This window comes from Arachis stenosperma, chromosome 6 (genome assembly GCF_014773155.1).
Source record: "Arachis stenosperma cultivar V10309 chromosome 6, arast.V10309.gnm1.PFL2, whole genome shotgun sequence".
NCBI lineage: Eukaryota > Viridiplantae > Streptophyta > Magnoliopsida > Fabales > Fabaceae > Arachis > Arachis stenosperma.
The window spans coordinates 26543195-26564692 of record NC_080382.1 but is presented as its reverse complement, the minus strand read 5'-3'; the positions used below and the strand labels follow the sequence as shown (position 1 = coordinate 26564692).

General features: G+C 38.6%; 1 non-coding gene across 1 annotated transcript; it reads left to right on the top strand.

Annotated features, from left to right (window-relative positions):
- The first annotated feature begins 21066 nt into the window (after nt 1–21066).
- LOC130938363 (small nucleolar RNA R71) lies at nt 21067–21174 on the top strand. Its single transcript, XR_009069532.1, has one exon. It is a non-coding gene; the product is annotated as a small nucleolar RNA R71 (small nucleolar RNA).
- The last annotated feature ends 324 nt before the right edge of the window (nt 21175–21498 follow it).

Sequence of the window (21498 nt, the reverse complement as noted above, 5' to 3'; positions counted from 1 at the left end):
TAGTTCTCATATCTTGCTAAGAGCTTTGTTAGTTGTTAGTTTATTTTCTTTGCCATTTATATTTCTTGTCCAAAATCTTAAAAACCCCAAATATAACTCACAACCAATGATAAGACACTTCATTACAATTCATAGGGAGAACGACCCGAGGTCCAATACTTCGGTTTATAAATTTTAGGGGTTTGTACTAGTGACAAACAACTTTTTGTATGAAAGGATTATTGTTTGGTTTAGAAACTATACTTTACAACGAGATTTCATTAGTGAAATTCTAAACCGTCAAAAATTCATTCATCAAAATGGCGCCGTTGCCGGGGAATTGCAATGGTGTTGTGTTATTGGTTATTGTATATATGTGAATATTGTGAATATGTTTACTTTTTTGCCTCTTTGTTAGTTTTTAGTTTGTTCTCTTTATTTGTTACTATTTTTTTTTGCCCTGTCTTTTCACCATGAATTCTCATTTTGGCTATGAGTGTGATTACAACTATGTTGTAGGTGATGAGAGCTACAATGAAGAGATGCATCAAGGATGGGACAACCAAAGGTGGGAGGAGCTATATGTATATGATCAATCCTCATGGCAACAACCTCCACCAATGCACTATGAAGAAGAGCCATTCTATGATGCATATCAATCCAATGGCTATGGTGAATCTCCTTGTGATTTTCAAGAACCACCACCATATGCCTATGAGTCATATCCTCAACATGACCCTCAACCACACTCACAAGCCTATTTTCAACAAACACCTCCATATGACCATGATCCTTACCCACCATACCAACCTCCTTTTGAACCATATGAGCCATACATAGAACCACAAGTCCAAGATTACTACTCCCAAGAACCACCTCAATACACACCACCACCTTACCAAGAAGAACCACCTTCCTATAATGAACCCTTTCTCCAAGATAATGAACCCTTTTATCCACTCCAATCCTCAATGGATGAAATCCTTAGCCTTATACTTCAAGGGCAAGGAGAAATGCAAAGGGAGACACTAGAATTTATGGCTACCTTGACCAAGGTAGTAAGCATTTTAGCCTCTGGTGCACGAAATTGTGATTCATATGTAGGGCATCACCGTTGTCAATGGCTACTTCCCATCCTCTCAGTGAAAAAGGTCCAAATGCTCTATCACAGCACGGCTAATCATCTGTCGGTTCTCAAACAGGTTGGAGTAGAATCCCTTGATTCTTTTGCGTCTGTCACTAACGCCCAACCTTCAGGAGTTTGAAGCTCGTCATAGTCATTCAATCCCAGAATCCTACTCGGAATACCACAGACAAGGTTTAGACTTTCTGGATTCTCATGAATGCCGCCATCAATTCTAGCTTATACCACGAAGATTCTGATTAAGGAATCCAAGAGATATGTGCCCGGTCTAAAGTAGAACGGAAGTGGTTGTCAGTCACAAGCGTTCATAGGTGTGAATGATGATGAGTGTCATGGATCATCACATTCATCATGTTGAAGTGCAACGAATATCTTAAAATAGGAATAAAGAGAATTGAATAGAAAATAATAGTAATTGCATTGAAACTTGAGGTACAGCAGAGCTCCACACCCTTAATCTATGGTGTGTAAAAACTCCACCGTTGAAAATACATAAGTGAGAGGTCCAGGCATGGCCGAATGGCCAGCCCCCATGATCTGAGAACTAATCGTCCCCAGATGTATAATACACCAATAAAGAGTTCTATTTATAATAAACTAGCTACTAGGGTTTACAAAAGTAAGTAATTGATGCATAAATCCACTTCTAGGGCCCACTTGGTGTATGTTTGGGCTGAGCTTGATCTATCCACGAGCTGAGGCTTCTTTTGGAGTTGAACGCCAAGTTGTAACGTGTTTTGGGCGTTCAACTCTGGTTCGTGACGTGTTTCTGGCGTTTGACTCTAGACAGCAACATGGAACTGGCGTTGAGCGCCAGTTTACGTCGCCAATTCCCAAATAAAGTATGAACTATTATATATTTCTGGAAAGCTCTGGATGTCTACTTTTCAACGCCGTTGAGAGCGCGCCATTTGGAGTTCTGTAGCTCCATAAAATCTATTTCGAGTGCAGGGAGGTCAGAATCCAACAGCATCAGCAGTCCTTTGTCAGCCTTGCTTTCAGAGTTTTGCTCAGGTCCCTCAATTTCAGCCAGAAATTACCTGAAATCACAGAAAAACACAAAAACTCCTAGTAAAGTCCAGAAATGTGAATTTAACATAAAAACTAATGAAAACATCCCTAAAAGTAACTAAATCATATTAAAAACTACGTAAAAATAATGCCAAAAAGCGTATAAATTATCCGCTCATCACAACACCAAACTTAAATTGTTGCTTGTCCCCAAGCAACTGAAAATCAAATAGGATAAAAAGAAGAGAATATACTATAAATTCCAAAATATCAATGAATATTAATTCTAATTAGATGAGCGGGACTTGTAGCTTTTTGCTTCTGAACAGTTTTGGCATCTCACTTTTTCCCTTGAAGTTTAGAATGATTGGCTTTTCTAGGAACTTAGAATTTCGGATAGTGTTATTGATTTTCCTAGTTAAGTATGTTGATTCTTGAACACAGCTACTTTTATGAGTCTTGGCCGTGGCTCTAAGCACTTTGTTTTCCAGTATGACCATCGGATACATAAATGCCACAGACACATAACTGGGTGAACCTTTTCAGATTGTGACTCAGCTTTGCTAAAGTCCCCAGTTAGAGGTGTCCAGAGCTCTTAAGCACACTCTTTTTGCTTTGGATCACGACTTTAACCACTCAGTCTCAAGCTTTTCACTTGGACCTGCATGCCACAAGCACATGGTTAGGGACAGCTTGATTTAGCCGCTTTGGCCTGGATTTTATTTCCTTGGGCCCTCCTATCCATTGATGCTCAAAACCTTGGATCCTTTTTACCCTTGCCTTTTGGTTTTAAGGGCTATTGGCTTTTTCTGCTTGCTTTTTCTTTCTTTCTTTCTATTTTTTTTGCCAATTATTTTTTTTTATTTTTTTCGCCATTCACTGCTTTTTCTTGCTTCAAGAATCAAATTTATGATTTTTCAGATTGTCAATAACATTTCTCTTTGTTCATCATTCTTTCAAGAGCCAACAATTTTAACATTCATAAACAACAAGATCAAAATTTATGCACTGTTCAAGCATTCATTCAGAAAACAAAAAGTATTGTCACCACATCAATATAATTAAACTAAACTCAAGGATAAATTTGAAATTCATGTACTTCTTGTTCTTTTGAATTAAAAACATTTTTCATTTAAGAGAGGTGAAGGATTCATAGAATTATTCATAGCCTTAAGACATAGTTACTAAATAATAATAATCATGTAATAAAGACATAAACATAGATAAACATATAACATAAAAAAATGAAAAGCAGAAAAAAAATTTAAGAACAAGGAATGAGTCCACCTTAGTGAGGGTGGTGCCTTCTTGAAGGACCATTGATGCTTTTTGGGCTCCTTTATGTCTCTTCCTTGCCTCTGTTGCTTGATCCCTAGTGATTTTAGTGCTCTTATCTTTATTTGCTCCCAATAGTTGTGTGGAGGATAATTTATCCCCTTAGGTATCTCAGGGATCTCTTGATTTGCAGTCAAATATTCTACCACTGAGCTATAAACCCTTTAGATGAGTCTTTCCATCTCCCATGACTCGGAGGTGGAAGCTTATTGTCTTCCCTTTTCTCTTTTTTTTTCTCTTTTTTTTTGAGGTTTCTCTGAATTGTTGATTTTTAGTTTCTCTTGACTTCCTCTTCAGAGTCCTTTCAGGTTCAGGATCTGCTTCAATAAGAATGTTCTTGTCCTTGCTCCTGCTCATATGAAAAAGAAGGGAACATAAAATAATAATAGGGATCCTCTTTGTCCAGATATAGAGGTTCCTTTATGTGAGTAGAAAAGAAGAAGAATAAGAAGGAGAAGAAGAAAATTCGAACTCAGAGAGAGGGGGTTCGAATTTTAGGATGAAGAGAAGTGTTAGTAAATAAATAAAATAAATAGAAAGAGGTGAGGAGGAGAGAAATTCGAAAATAATTTTGAAAAATGGGTTAGTAATTTCGAAAATTAAAGGAAAAAATAAAGTTAAAATTAAAATTTGAAACAATTAGTTAATTAAAAAGAATTTTGAAAAAGAGGTGAGATATTTTCGAAAATTGAAGAGGAAAAAGTAGTTAGGTGGTTTTGAAAAGGATAAAAGATAAAACAAACAAATAAATCAATTAGTTAGTTGAAAAAGTTTTGAAAATTAATTTTGAAAAGATAAGAGTTTAGAAAAGATTTTTGAAATTAAAGTTTGAAAAAGATATGATATGAAAAGATATGATTAAAAAAGATATGATTTTGGAAAGATAAGATTTGAAAAGATATTTTTGAAAAGATATGATTTTAAAAGATATGGTTTTAAAAAGATATGATTGAAATTAGTTTTGAAAAGATTTGAATTTTAAAATCACAACTAATGACTTGACTCACAAGAAATCACAAGATATGATTCTAGAACTTAAAATTTGAATCTTTCTTAACAAGAAAGTAACAAATTTGAAATTTTTGAATCAAAACATTAATTTTTGATGAAATTTTCAAAAATATGATATAAAGATAAGAAAAAGATTTTGAAAATATTTTTTTTAAAAAGATTTTTGAAATTTTTGAATATAAAAAAAATGGAAAAGATATGATTTTTGAAAAAGATTTTAAAAAGATAAGATTTAAAAAGATAAGATATTTTTTTGATTTTTTGATTTTTTTTTGAATTTTTTTATGATGAGAGAGAAAAACACTGAAAATACTCAATGCATGAAAATTTTGGATCAAAACACATGATGCATGCAAGAACACTATGAATATCAAGATGAACACCAAGAATACTTTGAAGATCATGATGAACATCAAGAACATATTTTTGAAAAAATTTCAATGTAAAGAAAACATGCAAGACACCAAACTTAGAAATTTTTCATGTTTAGACTCTATGAATGCAAGAATGCATATGAAAAATACCATACAACACAAAACAAGAAAATATGAAGATCAAACAAGAGGATTCATCAAGAACAACTTGAAGATCATGAAGAACACCATGAATGCATTAATTTTTCGAAAATTTTATGCAAGAAAAAGATGAACATGCAATTGACACCAAACTTATGACTTGACACAAGACTCAAACAAGAAACACAAAATATTTTTGATTTTTATGATTTTCTAATTTTTTTGTATTTTATTTGATTTTTTTCGAAAAACATATAAGAAAAAGAAAATAAGAAATTCAAAATTTTTATTAAGGATTCCAGGAATCTTCGCAATGTTAGTCTAAAGCTCCGGTCCAGGAATTAGACATGGCTTAATAGCCAGCCAAGCTTTCAATGAAAGCTCCAGTCCAAAACACTAGACATGGCCAATGGCCAGCCAAGCTTTAGCATACAGCTAATATTCAAATTAGTTTGCCTCTATGAAGATGGTTTTGAAGCCTCAGTCCAAAAGAATTTAGACATGGCTTTACAGCCAGCCAAGCTTCAACATGCTTCATGAAACTCTAGAATCCATTCTTAAAAGTTCTGAAGAACAGGATAAGTAATATAATTTTTTTTCAATTTTTTTTGTTTTAAATTTTTTTTTCAAAATTTAAGAACAATAAAACAAAATAAAAAAATAAAATTACCCAATCTGGGCAACAAGATGAGCCGTCAGTTGTCCATACTCGAACAATCCCCGGCAACGGCGCCAAAAACTTGGTGCACGAAATTGTGATTCATATGTTATTGCATTTTGTAAAATTCATTGCTTTTTCTTTCCCTGGAAATGGCGCCAAAAACTTGGTGTCAATGCCATGGTTCACAACTTCGCACAACTAACCAGCAAGTGCACTGGGTCATCCAAGTAATACCTTACGTGAGTAAGGGTCGATCCCACGAAGATTGTTGGTATGAAGCAAGCTATGGTCATCTTGTAAATCCCAGTCAGGCGGATTTAACTATGATTGGATTAGATATTTAGATGAGAAATAAAATAAACAGAAAATAAAGATAAAGTTACTCATATAATTCCATGGTGGGAATTTCAGATAGGCGCATGGAGATGCTGTGTTCCTTCCGGATCTCTACTTTCTTATTACATTCATCCAATCCTTCTTACTCCTTTCCATGGCAAGCTGTATGTAGGGCATCACCGTTGTCAATGGCTACTTCCCATCCTCTCAGTGAAAAAGGTCCAAATACTCAGTCACAGCACGGCTAATCATCTGTCGGTTCTCAATCAGGTTGGAGTAGAATCCCTTGATTCTTTTGCGTCTATCACTAACGCCCAACCTTCAGGAGTTTGAAGCTCGTCACAGTCATTCAATCCCAGAATCCTACTCGGAATACCACAGACAAGGTTTAGACTTTCTGGATTCTCATGAATGCCGCCATCAATTCTAGTTTATACCACGAAGATTCTGATTAAGGAATTCAAGATATATGCGCCCGGTCTAAAGTAGAACGGAAGTGGTTGTCAGTCACACGTGTTCATAGGTGTGAATGATGATGAGTGTCACGGATCATCACATTCATCATGTTGAAGTGCAACGAATATCTTAAAATAGGAATAAAGAGAATTGAATAGAAAATAATAGTAATTGCATTGAAACTTGAGGTACAGCAGAGCTCCACACCCTTAATCTATGGTGTGTAAAAACTCCACCGTTGAAAATACATAAGTGAGAGGTCCAGGCATGGCCGAATGGCCAGCCCCCATGATCTGAGAACTAATCGTCCCCAGATGTATAATACACCAGTAAAGAGTTCTATTTATAATAAACTAGCTACTAGGGTTTGCAGAAGTAAGTAATTGATGCATAAATCCACTTCCAGGGCCCACTTGGTGTATGTTTGGGCTGAGCTTGATCTATCCACGAGCTGAGGCTTCTTTTGGAGTTGAACGCTAAGTTGTAACGTGTTTTGGGCGTTCAACTCTGGTTCGTGACGTGTTTCTGGCGTTTGACTCCAGACAGCAACATGGAACTGGCGTTGAGCGCCAGTTTACGTCGTCAATTCCCAAATAAAGTATGGACTATTATATATTTCTGAAAAGCTCTGGATGTCTACTTTCCAACGCCGTTGAGAGCGCGCCATTTGGAGTTCTGTAGCGCCAGAAAATCCATTTCGAGTGCAGGGAGGTCAGAATCCAATAGCATCAGCAGTCCTTTGTCAGCCTTGCTTTCAGAGTTTTGCTCAGGTCCCTCAATTTCAGCCAGAAATTACCTGAAATCACAGAAAAACACACAAACTCCTAGTAAAGTCCAGAAATGTGAATTTAACATAAAAACTAATGAAAACATCCCTCAAAGTAACTAGATCATACTAAAAACAACCTAAAAACAGTGCCAAAAAGCGTATAAATTATCCGCTCATCAGCCTCCCAATGCTTGAGCACTCAAAGCACTCCCATGGTCACATGTGGAGAACTAATTGGAGAACCAATTAAAGAGTATAGCATGAAGGAGAGATTGGAAACTCGGTGGAAAATGAGGAATGCCACTTTGTATTAGAACAATTGGAGAAGCCTATGATTTTTGAAGAAAAGGAAGAAGTGGTTGAAGACTTAGGAGATGAGGAACCTCCATGGGAAGCTAAAATCAAAGAAAATCCCTCCAAGAAGAGTAAATTTGATGTTGAGGAGGAATGTGCACAACCTCCGAGGCATATTCTATATGAAGACTTGGAGAGAATGAAGCAAGAATTGAGTTCCCTTGGAGATGAAAATCAAGCATCAAACCTTCTTGGTGGTGAATCCTTTGAATTTGAAGAACCTTTCCCCAATGAATTTGAAAGTGATGTGGAGGTAGATTTTTCTCGTCCTCCAATTTATGACTTGAGTGATGGAGAAGAAGTAGACGAAATTGATGAACAAAGGATTGAAATTGAAGAAAGTTGTCAAGAGGTGGAGATTGAAAAGGAAGAAAACAAGGGAGTAAATCTTGCTAGCACATTGGGAATACCTCTCCCCAAGCCACCACCATCCATCCTTTCATTCAAGTGGATAAATTCTTTATACTTAAGCTTTATTATTCCCCTTGAATATGGTTTGATTGAAACGGATGGTTGGTGCACGAAATTGTGATCAATACTTTTCACAACTCAAATAATCCCCGGTAATGAATCCAAAAACTTAGTGCTCAATACCATGGTATAAACACAACTTCGCACAACTAACCAGTAAGTGCACTGGGTCGTCCAAGTAATAAACCTTACGCGAGTAAGGGTCGATCCCACGGAGATTGTTGGTATGAAGCAAGCTATGGTCACCTTGTAAATCTCAGTCAGGCAGATTCAAATGGTTATGGATGATATATGAATAAAACATAAAGATAAAGATAGAGATACTTATGTATTTCATTGGTGAAAATTTCAGATAAGCGTATGGAGATGCTTTGTCCCTTCCGTCTCTCTGCTTTCCTACTGTCTTCATCCAATCCTTCTTACTCCTTTCCATGGCAAGCTGTATGTTGGGCATCACCATTGTCAGTGGCTACAGTCCCGTCCTCTCAGTGAAAATGTTCAACGCACCCTGTCACGGCACGGCTATTCATCTGTCGGTTCTCAATCAGGTTGGAGTAGAATCCATTGATTCTTTTGCGTCTGTCACTAACGCCCAGCCTTCAGGAGTTTGAAGCTCGTCACAGTCATTCAATCATTGAATCCTACTCAGAATACCACAGACAAGGTTTAGACCTTCCGGATTCTCTTGAATGCCGCCATCAATTCTAGCTTATACCACGAAGATTCCGGTTAAAGAATCCAAGAGATAAACATTCAAGCCTTGTTTGCTTGTAGAACGGGAGTGGTTGTCAGGCACGTGTTCATAAGTGAGAATGATGATGAGCATCATATAATCATCACATTCATCAAGTTCTTGAGTGCGAATGAATATCTTGGAATAAGAACAAGCTGAATTGAATAGAAGAACAATAGTAATTGCATTAATACTCGAGGTACAGCAGAGCTCCACACCTTAATCTATGGTGTGTAGAAACTCCACCGTTGAAAATACATAAGAACAAGGTTTAGGCATGGCCGTGAGGCCAGCCCCATGATCTAAGATAGCATAAAACTACTCAAAGATAGCTACCAAGATAAAAATACAATAGCAAAAGGTCTTATTTATAAAGAACTAGTAGCCTAAGGTTTACAGAAATGAGTAAATGACAGAAAAATCCACTTCCGGGCCCACTTGGTGTGTGCTTGGGCTGAGCATTGAAGCATTTTCGTGTAGAGACTCTTCTTGGAGTTAAACGCCAGCTTTTGTGCCAGTTTGGGCGTTTAACTCCCATTCTTGTGCCAGTTCCGGCGTTTAACGCCGGGCATTCTTGAGCTGATTTAGAACGCCGATTTGGGCCATCAAATCTTGGATAAAGTATGGATTATTATACATTGCTGGAAAGCCCAGGATGTCTACTTTCCAACTCCGTTGAGAGCGCGCCAATTGGGCTTCTGTAGCTCCAGAAAATCCACTTCGAGTGCAGGGAGGTCAGAATCCAACAGCATCTGCAGTCCTTTTCAGTCTCTGAATCAGATTTTTGCTCAGGTCCCTCAATTTCAGCCAGAAAATACATGAAATCACAGAAAAACACACAAACTCATAGTAAAGTCCAGAAAAGTGAATTTTAACTAAAAACTAATAAAAATATACTAAAAACTAACTAAAACATACTAAAAACATACTAAAAACAATACCAAAAAGCGTACAAATTATCCGCTCATCAATGGTCAACTTAGACATGTTTGTGGCTTTAAGAGTAAAAAGGATATGGTTAGTGGTTGGAAACATCATTCTAGGTTCATTATGGTTGCATGTTCAAAGCTCAATTGCAAGGTTTGGTATAGAGCTAGATTGCTTGGGTCTAGGATGATGTTTGGTTGCTTAAATGAAAATTCCAAGATTATGCCACCCAAGTGAAATAATGATAATCAACTCAAAGATGGGTGTAGAAACAAGATATGGGATCCGGGAACACATGAGGATCAACATTGGGAGCCCATGGTTTGTGAAGAACTCCATCAAAGCTTAGAGATATTAATCTTGAATAATGGAGCTTATTGGAAGTCCAAGTATTGGTGGAAGTTCCAAGATGAATACAAGCACAAGCCACCTTGAGAGGAGCTCTCCATAAGTCCAACTTAAGGACAATAAATAAAAGTGCTAGGTGGGAGACACCCCACCATGGTAAAATCCTTTCATTTTCTCTTTTGTACATATTGGTAGAACTAGTTTAATTTCATGTTTAGATTAGTTGGTTGAGTTTAATTAGTATTTTATCATGTTAAATAAGGTTTTAGGGTGTTTTGGTAGATGCTTGGAGGTTTAGAATGCTTGGATTGGTGCAAAAACATAGCAAAAATTTTTGAAAAACAGAGCATCATCCACGCGTACGCGCACTTCACGTGTACGCGTGCATCAAGCGTTTTGGACCATCCACGCGAGCGCGCCATGCGTGCGTACGCGTGGATTGAGAAGTTCCACCCTCCATGCATTTTTCCAGAGAGTTGTGCCTGCGTCATGCCAATGTTGTGCCTTTGGCACAAACCTATTTGCGCGCTCGCGCACATGACGCGTACGCGCTGCTCTCGGAATAAGCCATCGACGCGGACGCACTTTGTACGCGTACACGTCGCGTCCATTACACCACCATCCGCGCTCACGCGCCATGCGTGCGTACATGCGGATTTCCTTCCTTCACCACATTTCGTTTCTTCCCCTCTTTCCATTTTTTTTCCTTCTTCTTTCTTCCTTCCCTCCTCCTACCCCTCATCCAACACTCCCAAACACCATGGATAACCATTTATTTTAGTTAGTTAATTAGTTAGTTGGTTAGTTGATTAGTTAGTTTTAGTTTAATTTTCATTTTATTTTCTCTCTTTTCATCATAAGTGTTGGATTATTGACTTTGTTTACTATACATTGCTGCCCCTTATTGCCTAAATGCTATTTTAGCATGAATATTTTTAGATAATTTTTGTTGGATTCTATAATTGAGGTTATATTTTGCTACTTGGTTTTGAGTTTTTCATGCTTACCTTTTGAAAAATACCAAGTGATGAGAATTGTCTTCGAGCTTGTAAATCTTTTGAATTGCATGTTGTAGCTAGCCATCATGTGATTTGAATCCTTTTCCTCGATTAGACAACCTCTTGATAGATGATGTTGAGCATTTACCTTAATGCATAGTGTTTCATGATTATATGCATCCATATGTTTTAGCTTGAATGCTTCCATGCTTCTCTAATGCTTGTTTTACCTTACAAGTTTACTTAAAGCATCTCAAGCACACTAGGATAAGTGATGTACATGCTTCTTTTGTGACATAACTTTTATGCTAATGTGTGTTCTAAACCGCGCAATTTAGAATTCACACACATACTTTTCATTAATGTCACACTAATTCACTCACTCAATTCTAGTGATTAGTACCTCATTCCAACAATGTATGCTTCCTTATCTTTATATCTTCTCATCTTATGGTGTTATATTTTTGTTTTTCATGAACAATGCACCACAAGCAATAACGGAAGCAAGACTAAGAACACGCAGCAATCCGGAGAGTCGCCGTACCCCCTTGCTCATCTTTAAGTACACCGAGGACGGTGCAAACTTTTAAGTGTGGGGAGGTCGTCTGACCGATCGGCGATTTTGGGTGACAAATTTCTAATCCCAACACTTTGGCATTTCATTTTAGGTTTTTAGGATTCTTATTGCATATATATACACAATAAGCTTAGTCAAGATAATGAAAATTTTTCAGGATTTCTATCTATAGGGCATCTCAATTGATTTAAGTAAAAACTTTTCATAGAACTTGCTTGAATTATATATATTGTGGATCATGTTTTTGAGCTAAGAACACAAGCAAGTGAGACTTGAGCCTAATGGTGTGGTTACATCTTATAACCACTTATTTTCCTTCTTGTGTGCATTATTCTCTCTCTATGATTGTGATCTTTGATTTGTTTGATTCTTTATGTCCATTGTTCCATGTATACATACATTTATATGATTGAGGCCATCATTTCATTAGCTCACTTACCCAAATGGCCTTACCTTTTACCTTCCATTGTTAGCCAACTTTGAGCCTACGATTAACCCACTTTGTTCTTAATTTTAGCACATTACAAGCCTAAAGCGGAAAACAATAAATGTCCTTATTTGGATCTTGATTAGCTTAGGCTAGTGTGTGTGAGTATCATTCAAGTGTGGGAACCTTGGGACCTTGGGTGAATAAAAGTGTATTTTGTATTGTTATTGAAAATATTGGGAATTGGGTACATACTCATGTATTGATCAAATGTAAAACCTTATGCATTGATGCTCTTGTATATAGAAAGAAAAAAAATGATGAGAAAAACAAAAGAAAAAGAAAAACAATATGGAAAAGAAAAGAAAAAAAATAGAAAAAGAAAGAAAAGAAAAAAAATGAAGAAAAATAATAAAAAGGGGACAAAATGCCCCAAAGCGAAGCTCAATAAGATTAATGCATAAGTGTTGTGAAATGAAAAGAAAATGCATGAGTATGTGAAAAAGTGAGGAATGGGTAGTTAGATTAGTACTTAATTGTATAGGTCATTATATAGGTTAGGTGGGAAAGATTAAGTTAATCAAAGATTCAAATCCTAAGTCCACTAGCCATATATGATCCTACCTTGACCCTAGCCCCATTACAACCTAAGAAAAAGACCTCATGATAGATGTATGCATGCATGAAATATATGTTGATTGTTAGAAGAAAAACAAATCTTGGAAAGCATGATTAGGGGAGAATTGAGAGAATCGACCCTAAACACTTGAGCGAATAGAGTGCAAACACATCCGGTGAGGGTTCGATGCTCAATTACATGTTTTCACCTATGATCATAACTTTCATGCAAGTTTGCAAAAATATTTAATAACTCAATTCAATTGTGGATTAGACTTGTTAGTCCTTAGCCCGTATGCATATATGCTTCTTGGGAATTGATTTATTGTGACCAAGCAATTGCATTCATGTAGATAGTTGCATATAGATAGATTGTATTTAATTAGTTTCCATTGAATAAATGCCATACCCTTACTTCATTCTTGGTTTAAGCATGAGGACATGCTTGGTTTAAGTGTGGGGAGGTTGATAAACCCCATTTGTAGGGGTTTATCTTATGCTTGATTTATGGGATTTTATCACCTTTTACCCACATTTATTCAATGAAATAGCATGGTTTTGTGATTGTCTCCTTATTTGTGCTTAGATGTAAAAACATGCTTTTAGACCCTTAATTTGATGGTTTTAATCTCCCTTTGATTCCACTAGATGCCTTGATATGTTTGTTAGTGATTTCAGATTGAAAAGGCTAGGAATGGATCAAAGGAGTGAAGAGGAAAGCATACAAAGTGGAGAAATCATGAAAAGTCAAAGAAGTTGAACACGCCCATGGACGCGCGCGCGCACCTGCGAATCACCCCATGGACGCGTACACGTGCTGTGCGCGTACGCGTCGGTGCTGGTTTATGATTTTTTAATGAAAACGTGACCAACGAATTCTCAAGGGTTGTGGGGCCCAATCCCAACCAACTTTGGCGCCTAAACTGCTATTTAAAGCCAAGGATTGAAGAGCAAAGGGGGATTATCTCACATTAGTTCATTTCCACTCATTAGGATTAGTTAGAGTTAGTTTCTAGAGAGAGAAGCTGTCACTTCTCTCACCTGGCGCTTGCGCGCACCTGCAAATCACCCCATGGACGCGTACACGTGCTGTGCGCGTACGCGTCGGTGCTGGTTTATGATTTTTTAATGAAAACGTGACCAACGAATTCTCAAGGGTTGTGGGGCCCAATCCCAACCAACTTTGGCGCCTAAATTGCTATTTGAAGCCAAGGATTGAAGAGCAAAGGGGGATTATCTCACATTAGTTCATTTCCACTCATTAGGATTAGTTAGAGTTAGTTTCTAGAGAGAGAAGCTCTCACTTCTCTCTAGAATTAGGATTAGGATTAGGTTTAGTTCTTAGATCTAGGTTTCAATTCATGTTCTCTTCTACTTCTACTTCTCAATTCTTTGTTGTTACATTCATCATTCTTCTACTCCTTTGTTGTAATTTCCTTTATGTTGTTCTTATACTTTGTTGTAGATCTACTATTGTTCCTTCCATTTTCTTTCAATTCAATAAGAGGTAATTCATAATAATTGTTCTTCTTTGCTTTTCTATTGTTGATCTCTTGCCTTTGTAGTTAGATCTCTCTTTAATTCTTGCAATTTATGTTGTTTACTTTTATTGCCTTTTATGTGTTTGTTGAAATGCCTCTTCTAGATATAGTATAGATTTTGTTCCTCTTGGCCTAGGTAGAGTAATTAGTGACACTTGAGTTATCCAATTCATTTGTTGATTGGTAATTGGAGAGATTGCTAATTGGTTTGGAGTGCACTAAAGCTAGTCTTTCCTTGGGAGTTGGCTAGGACTTGTGGCTCAAGTCAATTCATCCACTTTACTTTTCTTTATTTAGTAAGGGTTAACTAAGTGGTAGCAATGAACAATTCTCATCACAATTGAGAAGGATAACTAGGATAGGACTTCTAATTTTCATACCTTACCAAGAGCCTTTTACAGTTGTTAGTTTATTTTCATTGCCATTTACTTTTCATGCTTCTTATCCAAAACTCCAAAACACATTTCTAACCAATCCCGGGCAATAACACCAAGAACTTGATGTTGTTGCCGGATCTTGGCACTGATGTTACCAAAAGCTTGCTCAAAACTTGAACAATCCCCGGCAACGGCGCCAAAAACTTGGTGCGCGAAATTGTGAACAATACTTTTTCACAACTCAAATAATCCCCGGTAATGGCTCCAAGAACTTGGTGGCTCAATACCATGGCATTACACAACTTCGCACAACTAACCAGCAAGTGCACTGGGTCGTCCAAGTAATAAACCTTACGTGAGTAAGGGTCGATCCCACGGAGATTGTTAGTATTGAAGCAAGCTATGGTCATCTTGTAAATCTTAGTCAGGCAAACTCAAATATATATGATGATGAACGAAAATAACATAGAAGATAAGGATAGTGATACTTATGTATATCATTGGTGTAAGAGCTTCAGACAAGTGTATGAAGATGCCTTCCCTTCCGTCTCTCTGCTTTCCTAATGCCTTCATCCAATCCTTTCTTACTCCTTTCCATGGCAAGCTCGTGTAAGGTTTCACTGTTGTCAGCAGCTACCTCCCATCCGCGCAGTGAAAGCTAATGCACACACTCTGTCACAGTGCTGCCAATCACCGGTTTGGTTCCCTCCCCTACCGGAATAGAATAACTCTTTTGCGTCTGTCACTAACGCCCAGTAGGTTACAGGTTTGAAGCACGTCACAGTCATTCAATCATTGAATCCTACTCAGAATACCACAGACAAGGTTTAGACCTTCCGGATTCTCTTGAATGCCGCCATCAGGTCCTGCCTATACCACGAAGATTCCGAAGAATCCAAGAGATATTCACTAAGCCTCAGATGCTTGTAGAACAAGAATGGTTGTCAGTCACCTTGTTCATGGGTGAGAATGGTGATGGGCGTCAATCATCACCTTCATCATGTTGAAGAACAAGTGATATCTTGGATAAGAACAAGCGGAATTGAATGGAAGAACAATTAGTAATTGCATTAATACTCGAGGTACAGTAGAGCTCCACACCTTAATCTATGGTGTGTAGAAACTCCACCGTTGAAAATACATAAGCATAAGGTCTAGGCATGGCCGAATGGCCAGCCTCTCAATGATCTAAGATAGCATAAAACTCAAAGATAGCTACCAAGATGTCCGAAGATTCCTAGATATCAAATACAATAGTAAAAGGTCCTACTTATAGAAACTAGTAGCCTAAGGTGTACAAAGATGAGTAAATGACATAAAAATCCACTTCCGGGCCCACTTGGTGTGTGCTTAGGCTGAGCAATGAAGCATTTTTCGTGTAGAGACTCTTCCTGGCGTTTAACTCCAGCTTTTATGCCAGTTTGGGCGTTTAACTCCCGATTAGGTGCCAGTTCCGGCGTTTAACGCTGGGAATTCTGAGGGTGACTTTGAACGCCGGTTTGGGCCATCAAATCTTGGGCAAAGTATGGACTATTATATATTGCTGGAAAGCCCAGGATGTCTACTTTCCAATGCCGTTGAGAGCGCGTCAATTGGGCTTCTGTAGCTCCAGAAAATCCACTTCGAGTGCAGGGAGGTCAGAATCCAACAGCATCTGCAGTCCTTTTCAGTCTCTGAATCAGATTTTTGCTCAGGTCCCTCAATTTCAGCCAGAAAATACCTGAAATCACAGAAAAACACACAAACTCATAGTAAAGTCCAGAAAAGTGAATTTTAATTAAAAACTAATAAAAATATAATAAAAACTAAACTAAAACTACTAAAAACATACTAAAAACAATGCCAAAAAGCATACAAATTATCCGCTCATCACAACACCAAACTTAAATTGTTGCTTGTCCCCAAGCAACTGAAAATCAAATAAGATAAAAAGAAGAGAATATACTATAGACTCCAAATTATCAATGAAACATAACTCCAAATTAGATGAGCGGGACTAGTAGCTTTTTGCCTCCAAACAGTTTTGGCATCTCACTTTATCCTCTGAAATTCAGAATGATTGGCTTCTTTAGGAACTCAGAATCCAGATAGTGTTATTGATTCTCCTAGTTAAGTATGATGATTCTTGAACACAGTTACTTATTGAGTCTTGGCTGTGGCCCAAAGCACTTTGTCTTCCAGTATTACCACCGGATACATACATGCCACAGACACATAATTGGGTGAACCTTTTCAGATTGTGACTCAGCTTTGCTAAAGTCCCCAATTAGAGGTGTCCAGGGTTCTTAAGCACACTCTTTTTGCCTTGGATCACAACTTTATTTCTTTCTTTTTCTTTCTTTTTCTTTTTCTCCCTTTTTTTTCGTTTTTCTCCTTCTTTTTCTCCTTTTTTTTGTATTCACTGCTTTTTCTTGCTTCAAGAATCATTTTTATGATTTTTCAGATCCTCAGTAACATGTCTCCTTTTCCATCATTTTTTCAAGAGCCAACAATTTTAACATTCATGAACAACAAATTCAAAAGACATATGCACTGTTTAAGCATACATTCAGAAAACAACAAGTATTGTCACCACATCAAACTAATTAAGCTAGTTTTAAAGATGAATTTGAAATCCTGTACTTCTTGTTCTTTTGTGATAAAAACAGTTTTCATTTAAGAAAGGTGATGGATTCATATTCACAGCTTTAAGGCATGGACACTAAGACACTAATGATCATAAGACACAAACATGGATAAACAGAAAGCACTAAAATTCGAAAAACAGAAAAATAAAGAACAAGGAGATTAAAGAACGGGTCCACCTTAGTGATGGCGGCTCTTTCTTTCTCTTGAAGATCCTATGGAGTGCTTGAGCTCCTCAATGTCTCTTCCTTGTCTTTGTTGCTCCTCTCTCATGATTCTTTGTTCTTCTCTAATTTCATGGAGGAGAATGGAGTGTTCTTGGTGCTCCACCCTTAGTTGTCCCATATTGGAACTCAACTCTCCTAGGGAGGTGTTTAGTTGCCCCCAATAGTCTTGTGGAGGAAAATTCATCCCTTGAGGAATCTTAGGGATCTCATGATGAGTGGGTTCTCTTGTGTACTCCATCCTTTTCTTAGTGATGGGCTTGTCCTCATCAATGGTGATGTCTCCCTCTATGTCAACTCCCACTGAATAACAGAGGTGACAAATGAGGTGAGGAAAGGCTAACCTTGCCAAGGTAGAGGTCTTGTCCGCCACCCTATAGAGTTCTTGGGCTATAACCTCATGAACCTCTATTTCTTCTCCAATCATGATGCTATGGATCATGATAGCCCGGTCTATGGTAACTTCGGACCGGTTGCTAGTGGGGATGATTGAGCGTTGTATGAACTCTAACCATCCTCTAGCCACGGGTTTGAGGTCATGCCTTCTCAATTGGACCGGCTTTCCTCTTGAATCTTGCTTCCATTGTGCGCCCTCTTCACATATGACTGTGAGGACTTGGTCCAACCTTTGATCAAAGTTGACCCTTCTAGTGTAAGGATGCTCATCTCCTTGCATCATAGGCAAGTTGAACGCCACCCTCACACTTTCCAGACTAAAATCCAAGTATTTCCCCCGAACCATAGTAAGATAATTCTTTGGATCCGGGTTCACACTTTGGTCATGGTTCTTGGTGATCCATGCATTGGCATAGAACTCTTGAACCATCAAGATTCCGACTTGTTGAATGGGGTTGGTAAGTACTTCCCAACCTCTTCTTCGGATCTCATGGCGGATCTCCGGATATTCACCCTTTTTGAGTGAAAAGGGGACTTCGGGGATCACCTTCTTCAAGGCCACAACTTCATAGAAGTGGTCTTGATGCACCCTTGAGAGGAATCTATCCATCTCCCATGACTCGGAGGTGGAAGCCTTTGCCTTCCCTTTCCTCTTTCTAGAGGTTTCTCCGGCCTTGGATGCCATAAATGGTTATGAAAAAGCAACGCTTTTACCACACCAAACTTAAAATGTTTGCTCGTCCTCGAGCAAAAGAAGAAAGAAGAGAGTAGAAGAAGAAGAAATGAGGAAGAGGGAGATGGTAGTGTGTTCGGCCAAGAAGGGAAGAAAGGGTGTTTAGGTTGTGGAAAATGAAGGGGTAAAGAGGGGTTTATATAGGAAAGAGGGGGATGAGGGTTCGGCCATTTGAGGGTGGGTTTGGGAGGGAAAGTGGTTTGAATTTGAAGGGTGAGGTTGGTGGGGATTTTATGAAGGATGGATGTGAGTGGTGAAGAGAAAGATGGGATTTGATAGGTGAAGGGTTTTTGGGGAAGAGGTGTTGAGGTGATTGGTGAATGGGGGAAGAAGAGAGAGAGTGATGGTAGGGTCCTGTGGGGTCCACAGATCCTGTAGTGTCAAGGGAAAGGCATCCTTGCACCAAATGGCATCAAAATCCACGTTTTGAGCCTTTTCTGGCGTTAAACGCCGGGCTGGTGCCCATTCCTGGCGTTTAACGCCAGGTTTTTACCCTTTACTGGCGTTTAACGCCAGTCTGGTGCCCCTTTCTGGCGTTAAACGCCCAGAATGGTGCCAGACTGGGCGTTAAACGCCCAACAGCTAGCATTACTGGCGTTTGAACGCCAGCTTCTTCTTCTCCAGGGTGTGCTGTTTTTCTTCCTGTTTTTCATTTTGTTTTTGCTTTTTTCATTGTTTTTGTGACTTCTTATGATCATCAACCTACAAAAAAGATAAAATAACAAAAGAAAATAATTAATTATAAAACATTGGGTTGCCTCCCAACAAGCGCTTCTTTAATGTCATTAGCTTGACAGAGGACTCTCATGGAGCCTCACAAATGATCAGAGCAATGTTGAAACCTCCCAACACCAAATTTAGAGTTTGAATGTGGGGGTTCAACACCAAACTTAGAGTTTGGTTGTGGCCTCCCAACACCAAACTTAGAGTTTGACTGTGGGGGCTCTGTTTGGCTCTGTTTTGAGAGAAGCTCTTCATGCTTCTTCTCCATGATGACAGAGGGATATCCTTGGGCCTTAAACACCAAGGATTCTTCATTCACTTGAATGATCAACTCTCCTCTATCAACATCAATCACAGCCTTTGCTGTGGCTAGAAAGGGTCTGCCAAGGATGATGGATTCATCCATGCACTTCCCAGTCTCTAGGACTATGAAGTCAGTAGGAATGTAATGGTCTTCAACCTTAACCAGAACATCCTCTACAAGTCCATAGGCTTGTTTTCTTGAGTTGTCTGCCATCTCTAGTGAGATTTTTGCAGCTTGCACCTCAAAGATCCCTAATTTCTCCATTACAGAGAGGGGCATGAGGTTTACACTTGACCCCAAGTCACACAAGGCCTTCTTGAAGGTCATGGTGCCTATGGTACAAGGTATAGAAAACTTCCCAGGATCTTGCCTCTTTTGAGGCAGTTTCTGCCTAGACAAGTCATTCAGTTCTTTGGTGAGCAAGGGTGGTTCATCCTCCCAAGTCTCATTTCCAAATAACTTGTCATTCAGTTTCATGATTGCTCCAAGGTATTTAGCAACTTGCTCTTCAGTGACATACTCATCCTCTTCAGAGGAAGAATACTCATCAGAGCTCATGAATGGCAGAAGTAAGTCCAATGGAATCTCTATGGTCTCATTTTGAGCTTCAGATTCCCATTGTTCCTCATTGAGGAACTCAGAGGAGATTGGTACACGCCCACTGAGGTCTTCCTCAGTGGCGTCCTCCTCCTTTCTTTCCTCTCCATATTCGGCCATGTCTATGGCTTTGCACTCTCCTTTTGGATTTTCTTCTGTATTACTTGGGAGAGTGCTAGGAGGGAGTTCAGTAACTTTCTTGCTCAGCTGACCCACTTGTCCTTCCAAATTTCTGATGGAGGACCTTGTTTCATTCATGAAACTTTGAGTGGTCTTTATTAGATCAGAGACCATTGTTGCTAAGTCAGAAGTATTCTGCTTAGAACTCTCTGTCTGTTGCTGAGAAGATGATGGAAAAGGTTTACCATTGTTAAACCTGTTTCTTCCACCATTATTATTGAAACCTTGTTGAGGTCTCTCTTGATTCTTCCATGAGAGATTTGGGTGATTTCTCCATGAAGAATTATAGGTGTTTCCATAGGGTTCTCCTAGGTAATTCACCTCTTCCATGGAAGGGTTCTCAGGATCATAAGCTTCTTCTTCAGATGAAGCATCCTTAGTACTGTTTGGTGCATTTTGCATTCCAGACAGACTTTGAGAAATCAAATTGACTTGTTGAGTCAATATCTTGTTCTGAGCCAATATGGCATTCAGAGTATCAATCTCAAGAACTCCTTTCTTCTGACTAGTCCCATTGTTCACAGGATTCCTTTCAGAAGTGTACATGAATTGGTTATTTGCAACCATTTCAATCAATTCTTGAGCTTCTGCAGGCGTCTTCTTCAGATGAAGAGATCCTCCAGCAGAGCTATCCAAAGACATCTTGGATAGTTCAGAGAGACCATCATAGAAGATACCTATGATGCTCCATTCAGAAAGCATGTCTGAGGGACATCTTCTGATTAATTGTTTGTATCTTTCCCAAGCTTCATAGAGGGATTCTCCATCCTTCTGTCTGAAGGTTTGGACTTCCACTCTAAGCTTACTCCATCTTTGTGGTGGAAAGAACTTTGCCAAGAAGGCATTGACTAGCTTTTCCCAAGAGTCCAGGCTTTCTTTAGGTTGAGAATCCAACCATATTCTAGCTCTGTCTCTTACAGCAAAAGGGAATAGCATCAGTCTGTAGACCTCAGGGTTAACCCCATTAGTCTTGACTGTGTCACAGATTTGCAAGAACTCAGCTAAAAACTGATGAGGATCTTCCATTGGAAGTCCATGAAACTTGCAATTCTGTTGCATTAGAGAAACTAATTGAGGCTTAAGCTCAAAGTTGTTTGCTCCAATGGCAGGGATAGAGATGCTTCTCCC